The sequence below is a fragment of the Mycteria americana genome, chromosome 7 (assembly GCF_035582795.1).
Source record: "Mycteria americana isolate JAX WOST 10 ecotype Jacksonville Zoo and Gardens chromosome 7, USCA_MyAme_1.0, whole genome shotgun sequence".
Classification (NCBI taxonomy): Eukaryota; Metazoa; Chordata; class Aves; order Ciconiiformes; family Ciconiidae; genus Mycteria; species Mycteria americana.
Window position 1 is genome coordinate 51,349,327 of NC_134371.1, and position 12,394 is coordinate 51,361,720.

Sequence of the window (12,394 nt, forward strand, 5' to 3'; positions counted from 1 at the left end):
GCGCCTACCGCCGTTCCGCCCCTCGCCCCGCTTCACAGCCGCGGCTGGTTGAACCGCGCGGGTGCCGCCGCCCCCCCCGCCCCCCTCCGCGGCCGGGCGGGGCTCAGGTGCAGGCGGGCGGCGCGCGGGGCCCCGGCCGCGCGCTGGGCGGCGGCGGGCACGCGGGGGGAAGGCGGGCGCGGGAGGCCGTCACGGCGCTGTCTCCGCCCCGCGCCCAATGGCGCCGCGGCGCCGCCCGCGCGCCCCGCCCCCCCCCCGCCGCCCGCGCGGCGCTGCCGCGCCATGGGGTTACTCGCGGGCTGGGGGCCGGGCGGGCGGCTGCGCGCCTCCTCCTCCGCCGCCTCCTCCCGCGCACCGCGGGCCGGGCAGTAGTGGCCGGCGCTGGGCGGCCTTGGCGAGGGCTGCCCTCCTCTCCCCTCCTGTCCCGTCCCGGCCGGCCGGCGCCGCGGTGCCCATGGCGTAGCCGCGCTGCTGCGCGCCTGCCCCCTGGGACGCGGCGTGGACAGACCTGCTGCCAGGTGGGTGCGGCGGGCGGCCCGGGCCGGGCGGAGGCGCGGGCGCCCCGCGGGGATGCGCCGGCCGTTGGGGCGTGCGCCCCGCGACATGTCACCCTGCGTGGGGCTGAGCGGGGGCAGCAGCGGGAGGGTCCCCCAGGGGGGCCGCCGGCCTCCGCGGAGCTGCCGAGCTCAGGGGAGCGGGACCTGCGCGGGGGTGGGACGGGCGGTATCGGCGCGTGTGCGGCGAGGAGCGCCGGGAGCGGCTCGCCGGTCCGGACCGTGCAAACGTGCAGGCTCCCTGTGAGAATCCAGGGGAGAGGCGTGAGGTGGGCTTCTGGCGAGTAAAAGCTACAGGTGTCCCAGCGAGAATCATTTGCGTCAGGCTGGTTGGTACGCGCTGGGCGAGTTACTCACCGGCTCCAAGTGAAGTCCTTTACGGATGCTAACAGCACCGGGCGTATCGGGGTCATCCTACCCGTGATGGGACCAGCTGGGATCTTCATAATGTACTAGCAGAGTGTAAATTCAGTGTCTGTGAGAATAATACAAAGGCCAGTATCATGTCGCTTCATCGAGGAGTTGTTGACTTGTGGCATTTACCGTTGTGTATTTTGCAGGGGATGTACTGGAGTTGATTCATTGCAGCCTTCCAAGTACATCTCTCCTAGCAATAACAATAATATGCGGTTAAAGTTAGATGTTAATTAAGTAACTTTTTCAGCTTTCCCCAGTTTCAGATGCACATGTAATTCCAAAGTTGTTGTCATTGAAGTCAAATGGTATGGGAGATGATACTTCTTGTCTTTTTCGAAAGAAAAGACTTCAGGTATAGCTGCATGTGTGGTTGTCTTTTCCACTTGCTGTGGATGTAACCAGATGTAAATCTACTTATCTTAGTGCTATTAAGCTGTAGCTGTTGTAATTTAATTGTCGTCATTTATATTTTCTTCTCAAATGCATGATCATCAGCACAGTTCATTTTTAACAGAAACCTCTTGATAGGGTTTGTAACCTATGAGAGAGACACTTGGATGAACGAGTGCCATGATTTTGTTCTAAGAAAGAAATTTTCCTGGTTGGGTCTGTATTTATACCAAAGTATTTATTTACTTTTTTTTTTTTTGGCTGAGGCCAAACAGGACGGTATTAGACCCCCCTCTGGGGAGAAAACTCAAAGTGATAGAGCCACCTGCTTCTTGATGGCTTGTGGGACCAATTAGGTTTGGCTTGCAGTGACCTGGAGCACTGTTGCTATCGTAGTCTCACACGTGGAAGGCTTTAAAACTACATGTGTAAATACAACTTCTTCCAAAGACAAAACCTATTTGTTTATCGCTTCTTGCCAGGAATACTTTATTTCCCTTACAGTCCACGTTTTTTCCTTGAATGCCAGGGACAACATGAGTTGGTAGCTGGGTTTTAATTAGCACCGCACAGGTGTCCAGTCAGAGTATTTCCAACAAGAGTGTTAGCAAAGCATTAATGGAAGATGCTTATTCTTTTGAAGAGCTCCAGTTTAACCCATGAAAGCTTACGGGGCTTGAATTCTAGCTGAGGAGGGGCTGCTCTTGTTAGGACGCAGACCTGGGCCGACACCAACTGCTGCAGCCGGTGTTCGGCATTCCTCGCTAGCTGGGGGAGGAAGGGAGGGACGGGTGTCGGAGGGGGGGCAGGTTGTTGGCTTCCTTCAGTGAAGAGTCCTTTACTCTGAAACTTGCTTCCCCCCATTGTTTGCTATAGTCCAACCTTGTTAAGTTTAAAGTGACACTTCAAATTTTTCCCTTCTACCGTGCTTTTTTCCCCTGGGGAGGTCTTGTTTGGTCGTTGATTCTGATGCATGTTTTGTGTGTCCAGGGCCTCATCTAGTCACAGTAGGTAAGTGATATCTACCATGGATGTGATTTCTTTTAAAAAGTAAGTTTCAATTTTTGTTCTTTGGCATGCGGAACATCTTTTAATACCCCAGCATCTTGATGCCTACCTCTGGGAACAACAGTGTTTTGAAGTTAATTGCTAAACCAGCAGGGGGAACACGAAACTTTCTGTCTATGAAGTCTCTCTTCCTACCGCAGTTGCAATCTGTTAAAATTTTGGGCCTATACTTTTGATAGTATTTCTCTAGAAGATGAATGTCAATTTACTTGGAAAAAAACCCCACAACCATACACTCGAATAAACACATTATTTTTGAGTGCTTGTTTATTAGTTTATTCTAGCAGGCATATCTCCCACTCTTCTGAATGGAATTTTTGTCATATTAGCCAGAACTGAACTTGAAAAAACATTAGAGGTTTATTTAAATGGAATTTCTCTTTGAAGATGTTTGAGATGAATTAATTAAACCCAAGAAACGATACTTTGAGTAATCCCGTAAAGTTTTAGATAATGAGCTAGACAAAGTATTTTCACAGTAAAGCTATTACTGTATCACGTTTATGATTGTATATAGAAATCTTGAGAGCTAAAGTTGAGTTGCAAAAAAGTTGTATTCTCACAAGAAACTATTCCTAGTATTTAGGGTTTCCATAAGAGAGAATATTTTTAGATATTCTCTTAGGTTTTAAGAAGTCATTACTAGCTTATTTTTGTAAAGGTCAACTGACGCTCTCAGCATGGATCAATCGTGATTTTTCTTTTTGATTTGTATTGGTGTAACAATTGATTACGTCTTTTGTGCCAGGAATACTGAATGTAAAGACTGTTGCCAAAGAAGGTTATCTGGATTACTTGCATTGATCCATATTGCTTTTCAGTCTGTGAAGTCTGCTTTCTACTATGATGCAGCCAAATGGCAAATACTTAAGGTATGGGTATAGAGATTGCTGAATGCGAAGTGAAGATGGGAATTTGCAGCATGTCAGCTATTCCCTGGTAAGAGCCAGGGAACGGGCTCTTACCCTGCAGTAAATGTGAGAGATCCTGCTGCTTATACGTTGGGGTAAGCTGTCTTTCACTGGTGGAGGGGTAAAAACATGCCTGGGAGCATTTGTCACGGAGTAGCGGATTTGCTACTTGTGAGTGGTAACAGTTGTATATTCTCCTAGCCTTAGGTCCTAGAGTAAGTGGAGACAAAATATAGTTCAACTGAAGTTAACAGTCCCAGGTCAGGTGTAAAGGAAGAGATGTAAGCACCTCTGGTTCTGGAATGGCACTGGCTGCTACTGAGGTATCAAATGAATACGCATTTTCTTCCCATTGTTTCAGTGACCAGGTATAGGCGTATTCCAGTGCCCACACATTCTTTTCTAAGAGCATTATCTGATGTTGCCAGATACTGAAGGTACAAAAAGATGCATGTAAAGTTCCATTGATGATCTCCTTCTTCCATAATTTTTGTGGAATCATGAAACTTTCTCCCCTATACGGTTCTCTGAGATGCTGGAGTACGTAGTTTGTAAAGTCAAAGTGAGATTTCTGTTTTAATGCTATTTGAAAATGGCGCTAAAGCTTTGCCTCATTTGTCTTACAGTTGTTTTGTTTGATATGTCTGATAATGTTCTGTTAACATTTAAGACATGAATTGCCAAGTCTTGGGCAGTTTATGTAGATCTCAGAAAATACTCTGTGGGATACGGATTGCAAATATCTTTGCAATCACATTACTTTTGATCTAGTTCCACAAAATATTGGTGTATTATAAAATAGGCTTTACTTCTGTAGCGGTAATATTTGTGGTGATTAACAGTGGTATGCTAGTTTCTAGCCACTTCATGAATAGAAGCATGTCTTGCCATAAAAACGTACTAGCAAAGAAGTAGTGCAATTGGAATTGCTTTATCCATAACTGTGGATTCGCATTTTTATGTGCTGGCAGTCATCCAATAGAGCAGCATTTCTTGTGCTATTACAGCAACAATTAACTCAGTGGTAGCCAAAATGAAACGGATTTACGCATCTCTGGAAATCACTGGAAGAGGGACTTCAAAGCTGCTACTTAGTATATATCCCATATTTTTTATTTCCAGTCTGGCAAAACAGATTTTTTTTTTTTTTTTTAAAAAGAACATACTTTATGACCTTGTGTAGCTAAACAGTCAGATTTGTCAAGTTCAGCAGAGAACATTTTATATATTGCATTGTAAGTGTTATATTGTTGAATTGTACTGCTTAAAAATAACTATGTCTGGCAAAATATGTTAGTTTATGATGTATTTATAATGAAATAAATGAATTCATTGAGGAAAATGTGAAAATCATTATTTCATATTCATTCTGTCAATAGTACTTTAAAATGAGCTATATCTGTTTATTGTTAACAAATTTAATTCCATTATATTTAGCACTTCTCTTTAATAGTCTGTCTAATTTCAATGGACTAGTTGGCCAAGTTCAGATATTTTTTCTTTTTTTTTTTTTTCCTGTTGCAACATGTTGTAAGATTTTGGGAGTCAGCTGGAAAGGGCCCTTCTTTTGAATAAGTTTAGTTGTGACCTTGCAAGAGACCTATTTAGATTGCAGGAGAATAGCTTATCTAGAGGTCATGGGTCTGAAACAGGTTAATTATAGAGCTAACATGTATAGGTTGTTTTTCTGCACAGAAGGCAATGGGGGCTGTGATACATAAAGTAACGTTAATGATCCTGAAAAAGAATGACAATTCACTTATACTCTGATTTCCTTTGTAAGCATAGGCATTTTCTTTTGGAAATCAGTGTAGGTTCATTGTGTGAGTCAGGGACAATAAAAAAATCCCAAGGTATCCAGTAAGCTTACTGTGTAGTATAGATCTGCTGAGTATATGTATTTCTTTGTCAAGAAGCTGGGGGTGGATCGAAGACTGATATGTCCTCTTTTGTCTTAGATTTATAGAAGTAATTTATTAGACTATAGCAGCATTTGACAATGTGATTGAGAACTGTGGTAGTATTTTATCACTAATGCAATACTTTGTTTTTGACAATGATCTGAGTGAAGCCAAATTCTGGTTTGATTTACAAAACAGCTATCGAGGTATTTGAAAAGATGGGCCTTTTCTTATATTAAGGCTATTACATTAATGGATCAAGTCACTCCTCCAGTATGTACAGCTTGTGTTATGTGATGGATTAGTGCCTCCCTCCAGTGTTTAGAAAGACCAGTGTTTCTGAATGCTTGTAGATCCGGTGATTTGGTTTACTCCAGTGATGAGGTGCAGTGATTTCCTTCTGGCATACAAGGTGCATGAATTATATGAATATAGGAATTTATTGTGGCCTTCTGTCGCCCTAAACTTTGTGTTCAAAGCTTTTTACAGTCTTCATGTATACATTTAATATAAAATAATGAAAGGCAGGAAATTCTATATGGTAAATATTATATGGGAATATATCTACATTCTGAGTGGAACATGCCAGTGATGTGTATCTTGGTTGAACCAAATCCTCATCATAGTGCTTATAAATGATAATTTTTATGAAAAAAGGTTTGCCTTGACCTGAATGTGTTTCTCTGCCCAACAAATTAAATTACACTGGGTATTTGGCAGACAATTAGGGAGAGGGTAGATTACTCCTACACAAAGGGAAGCTCCTTTTGACTCATTCTTTTAACTGTATGGCACTTTAAGGTCTTCCCTATTTGTGTGGGAGAAGTTTCCTGTCTTACAGATGTGCATCTGAAAATTTAGTGGCTAACAGCTAACTTTTGATAAATGTGTTTATCTTGTGTTCTTGTTGAGCAACCTGAAGAAATAATCTGCTAATCTACCTGCTTTCTAGAGTATGGCTTTTTCTAGAGAGCAAAATTCAACACACACTTTTTTTTTCCCCCCAAAATGTGGTTTTAATAATGCATACAGTTAACTTTAAAGTAACTAGTAGTTAATATTTTAACCTGTTAATTTACATCTTGTAGTATCTGATGGCCAGTGGCAGCAGGGAGGGCTGACTTGTATCACCTCATCTAATTTTCCTGTAATGGGAAACGCTGGTTTTCAATCCTGTTCAATTTGCTCACCACCCCCCCCACCCCCCACCCCCGGGTTGCATCCTTATATAGCGAATTTATGCTTAATGACATAGTCTTGCTTTTCTTTATTACTCCTTGTGGGTTTCTCACAACTAACCCAGAGAATTTCGGGTGTTTGTAGGCCATGGTTTCAAAAACACTTTTCTAAACGTATAGAGGTCATTTCAAGATTTTTAAATCCAAGAGAGATTGATTTAGCTTTTTTCCTGGTAGGAAGGTTCCAGCTGGAGTATTTCTAGATGCAGTTCTAAGGTTTTGCAGTTTAGTCTTGAAAAAATAACAGCATCAAGCATTTATTGACTGAATAATTTGCTGAAATCTTTTACCCTGAGTGGAAGAAGCCTTGCTGAGTTGTTGGCAACTTTCATCCTGCTGTGGCTCCTTCTCCAGAAGGAGATGCCTTCCCTAGGGTTGTATCTTTCTTGATAGGTACATTAGAACTGTTATCTGTTTAGTTTAGGTGTGCAATTAGAAACTGAGCCAAGTAAAACTTAAGATAAATGAAATTTGTGTGAGGTTGTTGGCTGCTACTGTGTTTGTGAAGAGTAAGATAGTCCAGTGCCAGGAAACCTATTCTGTTTCCAATTAGAAACCATAAAAAAATAAAGTAATTAGGCCAAAGAAATTTAACTATGAGGAGGAAAGGTTGTAGAGATTTGTTTCATGCAATTTATGATCTTGTTGTTCAGCCTGAAGATTCCTATGCACTAGAAATGCTTTTGTTTCAGGGTAAACTTTTCAGGAGCAGCAAGTCCCATTTAAAAAACAAGAGCCTGGTTCCTGTTAGTTGTGGTGAGATATTACTGGTTGAGTTCATTGGGAACCTGAGTTTTAAATAAATGTAGATTTGAGACTCGTAGATTTCTTGGGCTGCCATGAAAACTTTAACCCAGTCTTTATGTATGTGCGTTTCTAGAAGTCTCTGCTTTTTTCCTCCTCCTGCTACCTGAATGTTCATCAGGAAGATGGCATATAATTGTGCCACTGGTGTTCCCTGATTAGAGCAGTGAGATTTTTTCATCCATCTTCTAAGTAGAACATGGAAGCAGAGCTGATTAAAGTAGTGTTGTCTTTCTAGGTAGGTGTTACGCGGGGGCTGCTGTGGCCACGTCAAGGTCCTGTTACGACGTTTTTTGCTTGTGGAAGAATAGACTAACTGCGAGTTGCATGGAAAATATGTGGCTGAAGCTGGTACTAGATTGCAGATTGCTTGAGCCATTAGAGTATAAGAACTGTATGGCATGCCAACATCTTGTTTTCTCCACTCGCTTTAGAGATGCTCTGATGTAGGATGTTCCCGAGGGCTCTACGTTAAGGTAGAAAAGTCCGGTACTCAAGTTACACGTTGGTCTTGTTAAACCCTGTCCTCAGTGCCATGTGCGCTCCCTTCTGTAGAGATTCGGTAACCTCTAGGAATTTCTGCTGTTGTCAAAAAGGAATCTGTTCTAGTCTCCTTCTTGTGGAAGAGCCTTACGTACTCCTTCCACTAAAAGACTCCTGAATGCACTTCCTTCCCTTCCACCTATTGAAACCCTCCTACATCCTGATCCTGTAAGAGGCTATTCTCTTGTTTATGCTTGGTAAGCAAAACCTTGCCCCTCAGCCTGTAAAGATTCAGCTGTATATGTCCCTGTGTTTGGGGGAAGGGAAGTCCTGGGAACATACAACCGAATGATTTTTATCCTGTTTCTGTAAACTCTGTATTACTTTTGTTCTATATTGTGCAATGATTATTCAGCTGAAACTTCCACAGCGTCTGGTGTCATGACTTTATTTTTCTGATCTAAACTCACAGCAATTCAAGTCAGGTGATTTTAAAAAAAAATGTTGGGAAGCTGAAGGGAAAGTTGGTAATGAAATGATACTGAGAATAGACACCCCCATCCAAACTGGAGCTTCATGCCAGCTGTGGGCAAAATATGTACCAGGTAACAAAACCAACCTCAGTAAACCGTTACGAAAAAGGTAGAATGGTTTCACATCTTTTATGGACTCATTTGTGTATATTTTGTGGCTTCCTGTAATGTGGCAGGCTACATTGTAATACATTAATAAGAAAATAAATAAACAAAATGTTAAAACAAAAGTCACATGGAATAGAGGGGCACAATTGCTAAATGGCATAAAACATCTTCCCTTGGCACTTGTCCAGTTCCCATAGCCTTTAACTGTGACTTGTTGAAATGTCCCATTACAAGCACAGCAGCATGTGAACTGCAGGACATCAGAGTTACTTTTTCCCTGGGCTTTTGATATGTCAGGATTTTTAGTTTTATTACTATTCATATATTCCCTGAAAATGAAACCACTTTGTTGTTTCTAAAACAGAATCTGTCCCCTTAGTAGTTTATGAATAAGTTACTGTTTTGAGTTCTGAATGGTGGAACTTCATGTATATGCCTTGGACATAGGCATTAAAAAAAATACATACAAATTTTCAATTCCACATTAATATTTGCTAACCTTATTAGTCAGCTTTCCGACCTGTATGTGTGCAAATCACGCGGCATTGACAGAGGATAAATGTCATCTAATAAAAAAGAAATCTGCTAAAATGGATATTTAATAGGAGTAGGGTTATAAATAAACTCTTTCAAAAACGGTTCTGTTCCTAAGTTTATAGAACTGCTTGTGTAGTTAACCGTTTGTGATTTGTTTTTTCTTTTATTGAGCTTGTGTGTACTTGATTACAAATGATTGCCTTTTTTACTTATGCATGGAATACATGTATTCATTGCATTCACATAGGGAACCAGCATGGACAAATGGGAGAAAAACTGGTTAAATCAGTTAAATGGTTGCCATGCGTAAAACAAACAAACAAAAAGTGAAAAAGCTGTGGCTGTGAAGGCCTTCTTGGATGGCCTACAAACTTGGGTTCACGTTGCTATGGCAAAACAACACAAAGGGACAGATCCTGCTGGCTTCACTCAAGTATCCCCATTCACTTTGGTGGGACTTGTGATGTGACTTGGAGGAGGAGGATTTTTGGCTTGCTTTGGTAGAGGAGTGTTTGTTAGCAGTGTTGCAGAGCGCTGTGCAACCCCTGGCACCATGCATGGAAAGAGGAGGGAATTACCAGAGTCCATGTTGATAAAGAGGAGAGGAAGTGGAAGTTATTCTTCAGGCAGTAAAGGAAAAGGTTAGACAACAAGGAGGATGGAGTTAAGGCAAGGGAAGAACTTCTATGGGAAAGGTAGGTGGTGATTAAAGAAACAGATGGTGACTATTGGGGGGAAAAGCTTAAGGGAACAGAAATAAAAGGGGAAAATAAAGCAATAGGAACCCAATTCAGCAATAAATGTGGCAAATTCCTATGCTATAGAAGCCTTTAATCGGAAACAAAAACACCCCCAAATCTGTGGCTGTGGCCACCACAGGCATACATATTGCTAGGTTGGACTGTGCAGAGAAGCTTTGAAAAAGTAGGCAAAAATAAGTTTACCAGGAGAAGAACAGTGGGTAAAAATCAAAGCTAGGGAGACCACCCTTCTCAAGAAGAGTAATACGTAATAGATGTTTTGCTAGAAGTACAGAAACAGGCTGAGTAGAAAGGTGCTCAGCTGTTCTGAAGACAAAGCTTAATCCTAGGGCTTGTACTTGGTCATTTTGATTTGTAGCTCTTCAAGCACGGAGCAGAGTCCTGTCCCCTTTTTGGAGAGCGGTAAGCAGGCATGGGCATGGATACCTTTCTGTGGTGGCAGAACAGTGCAGAGTGTGATTTCTTAGTAACAAGCCATCCATAGACCACAGAGCCTCATGTCCTGGTAGCTCCTGTCAGTGAGGGCTGGGAAATCCTTAGTGAAAAGGTGGTTTTTCTTAAGCGTAAGCAGCATGCTTCTGACTTCTGAATTCTTTGGTCATGTTGTAGTATTAAAGGTGACTTTTTAGTTCAAAGGGTAGCTTTAAAAAATCCACAAAAGACTGGAATTCTGAGGAAGACGAGTAAGAGATTTTTACAAAGAAAAAATATTTCAGTTAATGAAAGGTAGAGAGATAATAGTAGTGTACTGAAGTGATTTGTGTTTTGTGCTTACTGCTGCCGGCTCTACCAAAGTCAGGTTCTTTTAAATACCATTGAGTTAAGGAGCGCTGTTTGTCCTCTAGCTTAGAGTAGCAATGCGGTCTGTCCTTCTGTGGCTGTGGCCACGCTCACAGGCCAGACAGCGCGTCCCAGTGTCCTGCAAAAGCGTCATATTTTTCAGTGGTTTCTAGCTAAGCTTTATGCATTAAAATTCTCATGAACATTAGAGGCTCCTACTTTAAACCAAATTAAAACATCATACTTCCTCCTCCTCTTGTTGTCATGTTCTTCAAAATGTGTTTCCCCCCTTCCACTCCCCCAGTCTTCTTTCAAACCTAGTAAAATCTAGGAGTAGTAACATTCTTCCTGATGTTCCCAGTAGCGCTCATTCCTGATTGCATCTACAAAATGATACTTCTCAAGGAAACGGGCTCTTTTGTGCTTTTTAGGCCCTCACTTTTATCAGGACTAGTGGCCTTTACGACAGCAAACTTCAGTGAAAATGACCCCAGCAGACTGTCCCTCTTAGAGTCTTCAATGGCTCCAGCTGCAGATGCCCTCTTTTGCCAGCCTTTCTTGCAGCTTGTAGTAGTATAAAGCACCGGCATGAAAACAGTATGTTTAGTAAACCCGAAGCTCTCATGTCATCTTCTCTTCCTCTTCCTCGTTGGGATTTTTTGGTAATACTTTTAATATGCCCTTTCATGACCTCAGTGACAAAAATAGCTACCCAGATATACCCCAAAGGAAAAGATGATTCTCTCGGAAATTTCTTTTGAATCTCAAATTGACTAGCAGTTGTGTTTACTTCTTGGATAAATAGTTTAGGTTCCCAATCCATTTGCACAGCTTTCTTCTCTTATTTCAAAGGAAATGACCCCCTAGTCTGTGCACTGCCTCAACTTTTCCTAGTTTGCAGGTTTCACATAGTCTTCTAGTGACAGCAGGTTTCACACTGAAGCAAAATCGGGCATGTTTTGCACCACATCTGAATTTTTCTCACCTGTTTTCTTATTTGTTTCTCTTGGGTACTGTCAGATGGTCAGATAATAGCAGCTTCATAGCTGACTTCTGTCATAGGTGACGACGATCAGGTTTTCCAAAATACTGACCAATTGCCTGCTTAGTAGGTTTATTCTTAAATGAATTATTAGTAGCATTTTTCATCTGTGCTTTTTGACTTGAATTGCTGCTGTGTAGCTGGCAGTTTGGATATCATCAATCCTAAATTCATGAAACTTGCTGTCGGTTTGTCACCTTTTCACATTGTTTTTCAAGGTTTGAAATTTGCCCTCCTTTTTAAGTTTCTGAATGCCTGTCTTCAGGCAAGTGAGCCCTTCCTTTAAAAAGCTCTTCCTAATTTTCACTTAAGTGTCTGTTACTCGCCCTTCATGAGCTGGCAGTATCAGAGTAGAAGCCCAGGGCTTTTTCGATGGTATAGTGCCTGCTCCGAGTTATACCTTATAAATGTTATTGGTCAGTGGGTTGCGGTAGGAATCAAATCACTCTTTCGTTTTTACATGCAGATGGAAATGTGTACGTATTCTCTCTCCCTTTTAAATCATCTTTCCCAAATCAAAGTTGAATCGAAACTTGGCCTTTTAACGTACTTCAGTGGTTGGCATGGAATGGGATGCTGAGCTGCTCTCAGCAGCATCGCTTTATCTCCAGTTCTTTCCCTGTGCTCCCTATTTCTGCACGACTGTGTGCCTTATAAAAATGTCACTGAAGAATGAGAGGTTTGTGCTGATGGAAGAGTGATCTAAGTAATGTCTTGTTTTCCTGTTTAGTATGTTACTGAGCATATGTGCTGTAGTTGCTCTTTTTCTGGTTTCTTTTTTGTTCGTTGTTGTTGATGAAATGGTTATACATCAGTAACTCAAGTTTCAGAATGCTTATTCATTGCCTCTTTGCACATATGACATCT

General features: G+C 42.1%; 1 protein-coding gene across 1 annotated transcript in view; it reads left to right on the forward strand.

The window, feature by feature from the left end:
- The first annotated feature begins 274 nt into the window (after positions 1-274).
- Positions 275-12,394, forward strand: part of TGFBR3 (transforming growth factor beta receptor 3) — a 125,143-nt gene continuing 113,023 nt past the window's right edge. Inside the window, exon 1 of the mRNA XM_075508386.1 lies at positions 275-518. The gene's annotated coding sequence lies outside the window, so the exon portion shown is untranslated. The remainder of the gene's footprint in view (positions 519-12,394) is intronic.